The sequence below is a fragment of the Physeter macrocephalus genome, chromosome 1 (genome assembly GCF_002837175.3).
Source record: "Physeter macrocephalus isolate SW-GA chromosome 1, ASM283717v5, whole genome shotgun sequence".
Taxonomy (NCBI): Eukaryota; Metazoa; Chordata; class Mammalia; order Artiodactyla; family Physeteridae; genus Physeter; species Physeter macrocephalus.
The window spans coordinates 31,210,695-31,225,195 of record NC_041214.2 but is presented as its reverse complement, the minus strand read 5'-3'; the positions used below and the strand labels follow the sequence as shown (position 1 = coordinate 31,225,195).

At 37.0% G+C, this 14,501-nt stretch overlaps 1 protein-coding gene across 4 annotated transcripts in view; it reads left to right on the top strand.

Moving 5' to 3' along the window:
• Nucleotides 1-14,501, top strand: part of NCK1 (NCK adaptor protein 1) — an 86,285-nt gene that overhangs the window by 23,970 nt on the left and 47,814 nt on the right. The window contains exon 3 of one of the 4 annotated variants that reach the window (XM_055087908.1): nucleotides 12,502-12,554. The exons of the other annotated variants lie outside the window; for them this stretch is intronic. The gene's annotated coding sequence lies outside the window, so the exon portion shown is untranslated. The remainder of the gene's footprint in view (nucleotides 1-12,501; nucleotides 12,555-14,501) is intronic. 4 annotated transcript variants of the gene reach the window in all.

Below are 14,501 nucleotides of genomic sequence, written 5' to 3'. Positions count from 1 at the left end.
ATGCCATTCCATTATTTTGTTAGTCTGGCAGTTTCCTGGTAATGTGATATGTGGTAGGACCAGAGTATGCCATGGTCAGATGCTGCTTATTATTTCCCCTTCCCCATTAGATGGCTCCTTTGGTTTGAGGTGAGGTTAAGATGGGTCTCATTTTGGTAAAGCAAACATTTTGAAACCATTGGATGGTGGTGCTGGGCAGAGGTATTATACTGTAAATGTTGAGGGACACTTGGGGCAGGGAAGGCAATTCCATTTCTAGAGTGTCAGTTCTGCTCCCTCCCAGAATGCAAGGGTCCCAACCCCATTATGCCACCTGTCTAGCTCTATGTCTGATAAGTTGCTGTTTGCATTCTGTGGTGATCCTAATCTTGCTAGAATTTCGTCGTTTGTAGTATGGCTTTTTTATAACATTTTCTAAAGGTATGTTAATGATTTTTTTATAATAGGGAATCTGATGAACAGAACTTCTAAGTTTTATGTAATCAACTGTATGATTCATTTATGAGGAATTTAAGAAAAGGCAAACTATAGTGACAGAGCATTAGTAGTTGCTAAAGGGGAGAGGATTGACTGTAGAGGGGCACAAGGGAACCAGAAAGTGGTGATGAAAATGTTTTAGATCTTGATTGTGGTGCGGGTTTCACAATTTTATACATGTGTCAAGACTCATTAAACTCTACACTTAAAATCAGTGAATTTTGTATGTGAATTCTATCTCACAACTGATTTTAAGGAAAGCGGAGGATTTAGTGTACTCACTCGTCCATCTTTTCCATATTTATTTATTTTTTTTCCTTTATGGATTATGCTTTTTGATTAAGTTTGAGAAACTCTTCCCTTCTCTGGAATATTTTTTTCTGATTTTCCATTTTCTTAATTTCTCTTTTATTTCCTTTAATGTCTTGAAATGTACACAGGATTTGATTTAATCAGGTAGAGTAAGACACACAGACATGGAAATGACTGTCATGAAAGAAGAAGTTTTTACTCACAGTTCCTTAGAAACAGAAGCCATGCCACACCAAGGAGGCAAAAGGAGTCAAGGGGAAAGTATGGAGCCTTTATTGTGGTTTCTGTGAGAAGGATGAGTCAGGGTAGGCAAGCTTGAGCAAGTCTGGGGTTGGATAGTTTGAATAATTTATAGCTCTGGGTGATAGGGGTGGTCTTTAGTTGTTTCTAGTAGTGGCCCTGGCATGATTTAGGGCAGGGAGAATATTGGCTTGGTATGTGAGAGTTTTTTTGATGGAGATGGTTGGGGATATGGGCTCTGGATTCATTGGTTGTACATCAAAGATGTGCTCTTGGGTTTACAGTTTGCTATCTCTAGGGATTAGGTAATCCTGGGAGGGACAGTCCTTCCCTGGGTCTGAAAGGCCCTGCCATATCAGAGCATTACAAAATATAGAAAATTTAAAAACATGATTAATACACTTATGCTTTCTTTATGTTTACTCTCATCTTTTTTCAGTTTTTGATTGAAAAAATATTAGTTAAGCATATTTCGTCTATATTTTTCTTAAAAATGCATTAAAAGTATAAGCTGAGATCCACATTTTGATAGCATAATACTTTTATTGTTGCTTGGTTCTTATTTTATCATTTCTATTATGATTTTCTTAAAAATTTTTTGCCTAGGAGTCCATTTTTAAGTTTCCAAACATTTAAAAGATGTTTTAGTGATGATTTCAACATTATATTGTGGTCAGAGAAGGTGGTCTTGGATATAATTTCTTTGAAATTTTTGTCTTTCTTTGTGACTCCACGATTAGTTTTTTAAAAGGTTCCATGTGTACTTGAAATACCTCTCCATACCTATTAATGTTGCCATAATATTGTTTTGTCTGATATTAAGATTGCTACATCATCTTTTTTGTGTGTTGGTGTTCGCCAAAATATTTTTTCATTTATTTTCAGCCTTTCTCTCCTATAAGCAGCTTTAGTTGAATTTTGTATTTTATTTTTATATCAAATCTGATAACCTCTTAAAATGAACTAAACTCATTTACATCTAGTTTATAAGTAGACTTATTTTTCCTTGTTTTGTTTACCACTTTTTTTTTTTTTACTTCTCTTTCTGTCTTTTGATGAATTGATAATTGAGTACTGCCCGTAACTCAGTTTGTAACAAAGTGGGAATGTAGAATCTTACCTGTTGATCTCATTGCCACAGGTAACATATCCTTATGTGGCATCAGCCTCAGTCACTAGATCCTTGTGCGCCTAATATGCTAGGAACTGGTGATACCGTGATAAATATTGTTTCTATCTTAGTAGTAGTGATGGTATTCTGAAAGTAGATTTGGAAACTTTTACACTGCAAAAGTATGAAAGAGAGGGAGGGAGAGAGAGAGAGAGAGGGAGAGAGAGAGAGAGAGGGAGGAAGAAAGGAAGGAAGGAAGGAAGGAAGGGAAAAGAAAAGAAAAAAGTTGAGATGATAAGTATTATTTTCAGGGGGGAAAAAAGCATGTGTTTCTTTTTAATAGCAAAATAAGTACATATATATCCTGTACAATCTTTTGGCTTTGTCATATTAACCTTTCTTCACCAATATCTTCAGGGACCCATATAATTTTAATAATTAGTTGAATTAACACATTTTTAAACTAATTTTAAAAAATATTAGAATGGGTAATATATACCTGCTGTATAAAAGCAATGATAAGATAAAATAGAATTTTTTAAAAAGCCTTGTTAAAAAATGAGATAAATTTATCTGTGGAAGTAGTGGACTAGAAGTACAGCTTGCAAAGTGGGGTTGAAGCCTTGGCTATGCCAGGTTTAGATATGGAAATAGTTGAGGTGATCCTTAATTCATATCTTGTAAGATCATAGAGGCTGACAGAGTCACACGTTATACTGGAGACCAGAGTTAAGGACACTGGGTAAAAACCAGATGTAGGGGTGGGTTGCCTTACTTGTTATAGGAGGCAAGCTGCAACTGACTACTACTTGAGAATAAGACTTACATGGTCACATCTAACTCCTAAGGAGGCTTAAAATATAATTTTTTATTGTGGTTGCCATGTGGTGAGCCCATTTGGGGAGTTCTGTTACTTAGGAAGAAGAGGACAAATAAAGAGGTAGACAACTAATGGATTCTGCCATATGGAGGTACGGAAATTATAATTATAAGAACTGTACAAGAGGTAGATGCGTAGAGAAGGGATTGACTAACTCTGCTCAGAGGTGTCTGGGGAAGTGATGCAAAGAAAACAAACATGAAAAAAATAACAAACATGAATGAGATCATAAAGGATATTCCGGAGTTTGCTGAGTGAGGAAGGGCATGCTGTATTGAGGACTGGAACAGCATGTGAAGGGAGCTGAAAGTTATGATGTTGATTCTGTAAATGTAATTATCACATGCATGTATTAAGGTGCCAAGGATACAAAATGAAAGGAGACTTTGTCTAGTTCATCTAAGAACTTGCTGTGTAGGGAGACATTATTTAAGCAGCCTGTTTCAGTGACAGGACACTGAGTGCTTTAATAAAATAAATAAAAGGTTGTATAAGAGCACAGTGGAGAGGCACCTAAGTCAGCCTTATCTGATGATAAGAGAAATGACTCTTGAATTTAGGTTCCAAAGAAGGAGCAATACAGAGGTAAACATCCTTAAAGGATGCCAAATTTAGGGAGCACAAAATGGATCTCTGTGTATGGGTAGAGCACAGGTGGAGAATATGGAAAGATATGACTGTATGAAGGTGTTTCTATCCTGAGGGCTAGTAGGAACCATTGAGGGATTTTGAATAGGGGAGTTAAAAGCTCAGATTACTCTGGCTGTAGTGTGGAGACTAGGTTGTTTAGAATTTAATAATTAAACAGAAAATGATAAAAAGGGAAACATTAGACCTAGAAAGTTTAAATGTATATAACTTTTACCCCTGATTTTTAAAATTATGGTAAAATACATATAATACAAAATTTATCATCCTAAACTGTTCCCTCAATTTTATTGAGATATAATTGACATCCAGCACTGTATAAGTTTAAGACGTACAACATAATGATTTGACTTACATACATCGTGAAATGATTAGCACAGTAGGTTTAGTGAACATCCATCATCTCATATGGGTACAACATTAAAGAAATAGAAAAAAAAATTTTTTTCCTTGTGATGAGAATTCTTAGATTTACTCTCTTAACAATATTCATATATAACATACAGCAGTGTTAATAATATTTATCATGTTGTACATTACAACCCTAGTACTTATCTTATAACTGAAAGTTTGTGCCTTTTGACTACCTTTATCCAATTCCCCCTCCCCTGACCCCTCTGGTAGCTACAAATCTGATCTCTTTTTTTCTGAGTTTGTTGTTTGTTTTTAAAGTATACTTGACCTATAACACTATGTTCCTGGTATATAGCATAGTGATTCATATTTCTATACATTTCAAAACGATCATGGTAATAAGTCTGGTCATCTGTCACCATACAAAGATATTACATAATTATTGGCATCTACCCCACACTGCATATTTCATACCTGTGACTCATTTATTTTGTCACCGAGAGTTTGTACCTCTTAATCTCCCTCACCTACTTCTCTTCCCCCCACCCCTCCCCTCTGGCAACCACCTGTTTGCTCTCTGTATCTATGACTGTTTCTGTTTAGTTATGTTTGTTCATTTGTTTCTTAGATTCCACATATAAGTGAAATCATACAGTATTTCTTTTTCTCTGTCTGACTTATTTCACTTAGCGTAGTACCCTCTAGGTCCATCCACGTTGTTGCAAATGCAAGATTTTATTTTTTATATGGCTGAGTAGTATTCCTCTGTGTGTGTGTGTACATTTATATATACCACATCTTCTTTATCCATTCACCTGTGGGTGGTCACTTAGTTTGCTTCCATATCTTGGCTCTTGTAAATAAATAATGCTACAGTGAACACAGGGGTGCATATGTCTTTTTGAATTAGTGTTTTGATTTTCTCCAGATAAATACCCAGAAGTCGAAATGATGTGTCATATAGTAGTTCTATTTGTAGGTTTTTGAGAAACCTCCATACTGTTTTCCATAGTGGCTGCACCAATTTACATTTCTCCCAACAGTACATGAAGGTTCCCTTTTCTCCACATCCTCACCAATACTTATTTGTTGTCTTTTTGATAATAGCCATTCTGATAGCTGTGAGGTGATTTCTGAGTAAAGTCCTGAATCTATGTTTGAATAAAAATTACACATGGAGGGCATGAGGGAGAAGTAGAATTAAGTGCAGCAGTTAATGTGAAAAGATGCTCAAATGTTATGATTAATTGCATGTTAATTAAGTCTGGGATTTCAGGTGACCACAAGTTTGGTGTATGTCAGGAAAATTTGGTTCGTAAAAAGTGATGATGCAACCTAAACCTTATTTATACTCTACATCATGGGGAAATGATAGTTCCGCTGTCCCCTGTGCTGTGTGAACTCTTTTGGAAATATATACAACTTGGAGTGACACTTTTAGGGCATACAGTAATTAGAGTGTACTAAAGAGTAAGGAGTGGAATAGTGAGCAATTAATATAATGAAAAAATTTAAAAACACAATACAGGGACTTCCCTGGTGGCTCAGTGGGTAGGAATCTGCCTGCCAGTGCAGGGGACATTGGTTCGAGCCCTGGTCCAGGAGGATCCCACATGCCGTGGAGCAACTAAGGCTATGTGCCACAACTACTGAGCCTGCACTCTAGAGCCCTTGAGCCACAACTACTGAGCCTGCATGCTGCAACTACTGAAGCCCGTGTGCCTAGAGCCCGTGCTCCGCAACAAGAGAAGCCACTGCAATGAGAAGCTCGCGCACTGCAATGAAGAATAGCCCTGCTCGCCTCAACTAGAGAAAGCCTGCACGCAGCAACGAAGACCCAAAGCAGCCAAAAAATAAATAAATAAATAAATAAATTTCTAAAAAATAAACAAAAAAACACAATACAAATCTGGTCTTGTTTAGCCCAGAAAATTTAAGGGGAAACTTAGATCATAGTCTTGGTGCTCAAAAAAAAGATTTTTTGATATTATCTTATTCAGTTCCCTTATAAGAAAATGGAGTTTCAGGGAGGTTGATATGATGTTCTCTTAGTCATAGCAAATGACAGAGCAGTGTCTAGAACCCAAGGATGTGGTTAAAAAGGAAATTGAATGTATCATAAGCATATTTTATTCACAGGGGCAATGAAGCAGGGCTGGGACTAGGGTGAGACAAGCATCTAAGTTGCCTAGGGTACAGAATTGAAGGAGGTACTCACTCTTAGGTGCAGATCCTGCACTTGTAAGATCCTTATTTATCAGTGTAATATATGAACATGGTTTAAATGTCGAATAGGGTAAGAGATACCTCCTAGCCCTACAGATTAGGGATAGCCTGAGGAAGCTAGATGGGGTGATGGTAGAAGAGAATTATCCCCTAAGACCTAGCCCTCTGTGTGCTCTCTAACAGTTTGCAAATACCTGTGGAGCATTGCTTCACTTTATGTGAGAACAAAGTAGGGTGTATTGTCTTCAGGCCTGGACTGGTTCCTATTCTCCCCTTTTCCCTTGACTCAGATTTCAGAGAATATAGATTTTCCTTTGTGCCTTTTTAAAAAAAAATTTTATTTATTTGTTTATGTTTGGCTGCATTGGGTCTTTGTTGCTGCGCCCGTTTCCCATGCATTGACAGGTGCATTCTTAACCACTGTGCCACCAGGGAAGTCCCTCGTTTGTGCTTTTAAAGCTGTGTTCACCTACACAACCACCTGGGGGTTCTCTCGAGCTTGGCTGAAAAGTTAGAGAATCTAGACAGTCCTCTCATTTCCTCTACCTTAACAGGCCACATACCCAAATATGGAGGCAATGTAGAGATAACAGTAATAAAGACATGAGATAACCCAGGTGTTTTACTGTCATAGTCCAGTAAAACTGGTTTCTAGTTTCTGACTCCTGTTTTGTTTTTGAGGGTGGAGTCACCTAGTTTAGTTCCATTCTCCTTAGGAAAAGGACATGTTTCTTTATGAGGGTCCTTTTCCCCAGCGCTTAGGGGCTGAATAAAATCGCTCCTTCCATGTCTTAGGAAGATAATTTGTATTTCCCAGAAACTCCAGGATGGATGACACGTTGAATAGAAAAGCTCTTCTCCAACTATTAGTAATTTCCTTTTTGGCATTACCCTTTGTGAGGAGAATGAAACCAGAATGTACAGCCTCTGTCTTAGAACTAGTAAGTATAAACTTGTTATGCTGCTCCTCTGGATCTGTCCTGTTTCAACCTGATACCAAGCTTGCCTTCTTAGGACCATTATATTTTTTGTTCTTTAGGCCTTTGGAATTCAAGGCAGGCCATATGTTTTTATATTACATTTTAAAATAGGTGTGTTCTGGCAGCTAAGAGTTTATAAAGTGAAAAGACAAGTAGTTTTATTGGTCCAGTCAGAGGTAGCTAAATGTATAAACAGCAACACACTGGACCTAATTTACAGATGCAACTGGCATAGTTTGTGATGCTAATTGGGAGCAAAATATGTTTAAAATAAGTCAGCATTACAGGTAAAATAATATTAACAAGAAATAGAACTTTTCCCACTAACCTGTAAGCTCTTCCAGGACAGCTTTAGCTTTGTAAGCTGGTTCGCTCACACTGTGCCTGGAACATAGAAGGACCTCAGAAAACGCCTGGTAAACATTTACAAGGGAAAGCTTGGTAAAATCAGTGATTTGGTTGTTTATAAGACCTACATAGTGTTCAGTGTTAGCTTTCATTAAACCCTTTCCAAAGTGTACATGTACACGCACACACACACAGAGTTATTAAATTTGGAAGTATCCGTACTTGCTGGTATTAGAGTTTCCTTAATCCCCATCTAGCTTTTTATATTCTTGTTTTTGTTCATTTTTCTTCCATCTGAAGTCTTCTTTCTTAGACTGTTCTTTTCTCCTTTAAATTTCATACTCTTTTTTTCAGTCAGTTCGGTTCCCTATTACCATCGTACACACATGTTGGCCCTATTAGTTTATTTTTAACAGAAAGGTAATTTTTTGCTATCTCTGAAATGAAAAATTCAGAGGTAGGTTCTAGATTGAGGAATGATTAGGTTTAGGGGCTCAAAAAATGAAATCTAATCTTTATTTGCCTCTGAGCTTCATTGCCAGTTTCTACATGGTGATGTTTACTCTGAGTGTACATGTTCTCAGGTTTAAGTCTGTTGGGAAAAGGGTGTCATCCCAGTAACCCCCATAGATATCCCAGGAGTCTTTCTGAATGAACAACTTGAGTTTTAGGCCCATTCTCCAACTAGTCACAAGAATTAAGGGAATTTAATATTCTGATTGGCGTGCAAGAATTGTAAATACTATATCACAGTTGATGGAACTCCACCTAAAAAATGGTGAAATAGAATTGGGGGGTGGGGGTGGGGATGGAGAGGGTAGTTTCTCAGAAAGAAGTTGAGATACTATCACAAAAAGAAGAGAGAATGGATGCTGGTACAGCTTAAAAGTTAGCTATTCAATTTTTTTTTTTTTTTTTTTTTTTTTTTTTTTTTTTGCGGTACGCGGCGGACGCGCAGGCTCAGCGACCATGGCTCATGGGCCCAGCCGCTCTGCGGCATGTGGGATCTTCCCAGACCGGGGCACGAACCCGTGTCCCCTGCATCGGCAGGCTGACTCCCAACCACTGTGCCACCAGGGAAGCCCTCAATATTTTGATTGACTTAATTTTTGACTTTTAAGGGATCAATGAGGCTTTCTAAATTTTTAAATCATCAGAATAGTATATGAGGGCTTCCTTGGTGGCACAGTGGTTAAGAATCTGCCTGCCAATGCAGGGGACACGGGTTCAAGCCCTGGTCTGGGAAGATCCTGCATTCCACGGAGCAACTAAGCCTGTGCGCCACAACTACTAAGCCTGTGCGCCACAACTACTGAGCCTGTGCTCTAGAGTCCGCGAGCCACAACTACTGAGCCCACGAGCCACAACTACTGATTCCTGCGCGCTTAGAGCCCGTACTCCGCGACGAGAAGCCATCGCAATGAGAAGCCCACGCACTGCAATGAAGAGTAGCCCCTACTCGCCGCAACTAGAGAAAGCCCGTGCACAGCAACGAAGACCCAATGCAGCCAAAAATAAATAAAAAAAAAAAAGTATATGAACGTAGTTTAAAATGTCAAATAGTGCTAAGAGACCTGTAACAAAAATAGCAGTCCGTTGCTCTCCCTTTACTTTTCCCACCCCTTTTACTCAAGAAGGAATCACTTCTAACTTTCGTAGCTGTTTCTCATGATACCAGATGAAGCAAGAAGAAACAGCTAAAAAAGTTGAAAGTGATTACCTCTTGAGGCAAGGGGGAGGAAAAAGCAGGAGAGCAAACAGCTGTTACTTTTGCTATAGGTGTCTTAGCACTATATAACCTTTTAAACCATGTTCATATATTACTTTGATAAGTAAAAACTATATAATGCCTGTGTTATCTCTTATTAAATTTAGACATCTGCTGATTTTCTGTTAAGATAAATGAGGATATTCATTTTCTTAACCTGTCTTTTTTGGCTCCATTGTCTTGATAAAATATAATCAGATTCAGTGTTTTCATTATTGTGACCCCATAAACCATGTATGTATTGCTTACAGCTGACCCACCTCCTATGTTTAAATTTCTTTTCTTGTGTAACTTGATATTTTTTTTCTTGAAATTTGTAAGATTCTCATTTAAAATTTTCTTTGTTTTCTTTGAATGTATAGCTAAACCTTCCCACACCCTACAACAGTTCTGTAAAATTCATACTTGGATAATTTTTCACATAGTCATACATACCATAGTCAGATAATATATCAGTTTTTTTTTTCTCTTTTTTCTGTAATCCTACTCCAATTTGGACTATTTATTCTAGACCTGTTTCAGAGCTTAATTTGCTTTTGTTGGCATTCTGGAAGTCTCTTTGCCTTTCTTCATTGGTCCCCCTGTTTCCTAGGTCCAGTGTCTTCTTTTTTCTTGCTTTATTCCTTTGTTTTGCTGTAGCATGTTTTCCAGTGGTTTCCTGAATAAGGGTACATTGGAATTAAATATTTTGAGAATGCATGTCTGAAAATTATTTTATTCTTGTCTCATACCTAATTGGTAGTTTGGCTGTATATAGGAGAGTCATCATTTAATGGGTATAGAGTTTCAGTTTTGCAAGATGAAAATTGTTCTGGAGATGGATGGTGGTAATGATTGCATAACACTGTGAATACTTAATGCCATGGAACTGTAGACTTAAAAATGGTTCAGATGATAAATTTTATGTGTGTTGTATTAGTTTGCTAGGGCTGCCAATACAAAGTATCACAAACTGGGTGACTTAAACAACAGAAATTTATTGTTTCAAAATTCTGGAGGTAGAGTCTGATCTGAGATCAGTTGTCAGCAGGGTTGGTTTCTGGCTTGGTTGATGGTTGTCTTCTCCCACTGTCTTCATATAGTTTTCCCACTGAGTGTGTTTGTGTACTGATCAGCTCTTAAAATGACACTAATCATACTGGATTAGAGCCTACCCTAATGACCTCATTTTACCTTAATTACTTTGTTAAAGACCCTATCTCCAAATGTAGTTACATTCTGAGGTACTAGAGGTTAGGACTTCAGCATCTGAATTTGGAGGAGGGGTGAGAGTTCAACCCAAAACATGTATTTTACCACAACTTTAAAAATACATATAAAAATATGATTACAGTCAGTTTTTTACCCATTTATGTTTAGTTGTGAAGCACAATAAGGATTAGATCATTTGATGTGTTTACATTTGTTGTATTAATTATGACATTAAATTCTTTGTTATGTTACACTTTTGTTATAGATGGTGGTTTATACCATAATTGCTCATAATTTAGCAATCTTAGCAAGATTATCATATTGCTTTTGCTTTAGCAGTAACATGTAATGACTTCTTTGATTTATATAAAATGCAGTATTCTTCAGATTATAAAATGGCAATACATTCTTATTGTGATCTTGGTACAGCTTATTGTAATTCAGAGAGTAATAAGTAAAATTTTGTGATACCTGACAAAATAATCATATAGGGAATAATGCCTTGTATATAAAAGGCATTAATTAAACAAGTTGTTGAAGAGATAGAGTTATAGTCTATTTTTTGAGAGCAGGGTTTTTGCTTGATATGCCTTTACTCTCAGGCTTTAGCTCAGTGTCCTCCTACTCTGTAATAACTAACTCTATAAACGTTTGTTGAATGAATAAGTGAATGAATTTTGATATGCACAGGACTTTAGCTCTTGTCATTATCTTGTGCTTTCTCATATTGGGGATGTTTTCAAAGTGATATTTTCAAAAGTGGATAGGATAAGATTGCATTTTATTTGACCTGTCCTTTTATAAAAAACAGGTAAGTAGTCTTTATTTCAGACTAGCCTGTAATTTTTTGTTTTCCTCGTGGTGGGATTCTTATCCATGTTGTTTTATTAGTAAGAGTGTCTAGCAATTAAAATTACTTGATGAGATAGTAGGTTTTAAAACATTGATAGAATAAAATAATCTGATGAATTGCCTTGTCTTTTTGCATTACAGCATATTGAAGTTAGTTATTTGGGGATTTTCACCCCTTCATTGTTTACTGAGAGATCTGTAGCCCAGCCAAACTTCCGGAGCTCCTCACTTGGGTATTGTCAGTCCGCTGATTTTTATCAGAAACAGGAAGTTGTCAAGTTATGTGTTAAAGTACAGCAGATTCTAAAATTGCATTTGTATTAGCATGGTAGATTTCCCTTTAGAATTATTTTCTATCACTAGCTGGTTCTTTACTTTTTCCTCAGAATATAATAACTGGCTTCCTCAAAATGGTCATATTTATCATGATCTATATATTTACCCAGTGAACAGTGCCCTTCCTCATTGTTTACATATCATACACAATTTGGTAAAATGATTTGATAAGATGATTGATAAAGTGACTTAGTGTCATTAATATATGGATACACCAAATGAATTTGTAAAAGTAGGTTGGGAAGAACATGTTTTTAGTTGTTTGGCCTGATGTTATTCCCATATTTAGATTAGTAATTCTCTGAAGGTTCCTAAAGTGGACCTTTTAGGGAGTTTATAAGACCCAAACTGTTTTCATTAGACAGGGATGTTCAGTTTTCATTTCTACTGTGGTGTTTCCAGATACTGCATAAAACACAATGATATATAGATGTCAACATAAGGAAGATATGCAAAAACTCAGTGACTGTATATTGGGTGATGATACAAAACCATATATGAGTAAAAATAGTTCCATTTAAGGCCGAACAATGAATGTTTTCTGCTATATATTTATTTTAGTTTACATACAACAGGATTCACACTTTTTGGAGTATGAATGGGATTTGACACATTCTTAGAGTTATGTAATCACTACCACAATATAAGTACAGAACAGTTCCTTCACCTTGCTCTCAAAAAAAAATTTCCTCTTGCTTTGTAGTCAGACTCTCTTCCCACCATTAACCTGTGAAAACCACTGATCTGTTCTTTTTCCCTATAATTTTGCCTTTTCCAGAATGTCATATGTAGCCTTTTGAATCTGGCTCAGTGAGATTGCTGGGTCGCATGGTAAGTTATGTTTATAAGAAGCTGCCAAACTGTTTTCCATAGTGGCTGTACTGTTTTGCATTCCAACAAATAATGTATGGATTCCAGCTGCTCTGCAGCCTCATTCACACCTAATATTGTCAGTTTGTTTGTGTGTTTCCTTCTTTCTTCCTATTTCACTCACTCGCTTGTTGCTTTCTTCACCCCTCCCTCCCCTTTCTTTCTTCACCTCCCTTCTCTTTTTAATCCATTTAGTAGCTGTGTAGTGATAACATTTTGTGGGTTTAATTTGCATTTCTGTAATGACTAAGGATATTGAAGATCTTTTCATATGCTTATATGCCATCCATATATCTTCTTTAGTGAAGTATCTGTTCAATATTTTGTCCACTTAAAAATATTAAATATTTTAATATTAAAACAATTTATTAATTAATAATAAATTATTACTTATTATTAAATAATAATTTAGTGTGTGGAATCTCACATAGTAGTGGCTCTACTGGCCTGACCCCCATGGCTTTGGACTGGGAGTCTTTGTTTGGCCTCTTGAAGCACAGGTGATAGCCTTCTCTTTGGACACTGGGGAGGCAGCCTTCATGATTTCAGAATAGCCTTTGGGGTCCTTCTTGTCGTGAAGAATATCCCGAGTTCCCAACTGAATAGCTTTGTGGTCCCATCCTGTAAAACCTAAGAAGGCTGACAGTTTTCCTTCATTCCTTCCTGTCTCCTTCCAGTTCTGATTGGCTGTTTCCTCCTGGGATGGCTGATAAAGTCTGATGTTCACACCCATACTAATCTCTTTATCAAGGGGTCCTTGGCCACAACCTTAGTGTTCTGTTCTGAACATAGTGCTTTCTCATTTTTTTTTTAACATCTTTATTGGAGTATAATTGCTTTACAATGGTGTGTTAGTTTCTGCTTTATAACAGAGTGAATCAGCTATACATATGCATACATCCCCATATCTCTTCCCTCTTGCATCTCCCTCCCTACCACCCTCCCTATCCCACCCCTCTACGTGGTCACAAAGCACCAAGCTGATCTCCCTGTGCTATGCGGCTGCTTCCCACTAGCTAGCTATTTTACGTTTGGTAGTGTATATATGTCCATGCCACTGTCTCACTTTGTCCCAGCTTACCCTTCCCCCTCCCCGTATCCTCAAGTCCATTCTCTAGTAGGTCTGCATCTTTATTCCTGTCTTGCCCCTAGGTTCTTCTGATCATTTTTTTTCTTTCTATTTTTTTTTTTTTTACATTCCATATATATGTGTTAGCATACAGTATTTTGTTTTTCTTTTTCTGACTACTTCACTCTGTATGACAGTCTCTAGGTCCATCCATCTCACTACAAATAACTCAGTTTCGTTACTTTTTATGACTGAGTAATATTCCATTGTATATATGTGCCAAATCTTCTTTATCCATTCATCTGTTGATGGACACTTAGGTTGCTTCCATGTCCTGGCTATTGTAAATACAGCTGCAATGAACATGTTGGTACATGACTCTTTTTGAATTATGGTTTTCTCAGGGTATATTCCCAGTAGTGGGATTGCTGGGTCGTATGGTAGTTCTAGTTTTAGTTATTTAAGGAACCTCCACACTGTTCTCCATAGTGGCTATATCAATTTACATTCCCACCAACAGTGCAAGAGGGTTCCCTTTTCTCCATACCCTCTCCAGCGTTTATTGTTTGTAGATTTTTTGATCTTGGCCATTCTGACGGGTGTGAGATATCTCATTGTAGTTTTGATTTGCATTTCTCTGCTGATTAATGATGTTGAGCATTCTTTCATGTGTTTGTTGGCAGTCTGTATATCTTCTTTGGAGAGGTGTCTATTTAGGTCTTCTGGACCTAAATTTTTGGATTAGATTGTTTGTTTTTTTGATATTGAGCTGCATGAGTTGCTTGTATGTTTTGGAGATTAATCCTTTGTCAGTTGCTTCACTTGCAAATATTTTCTCC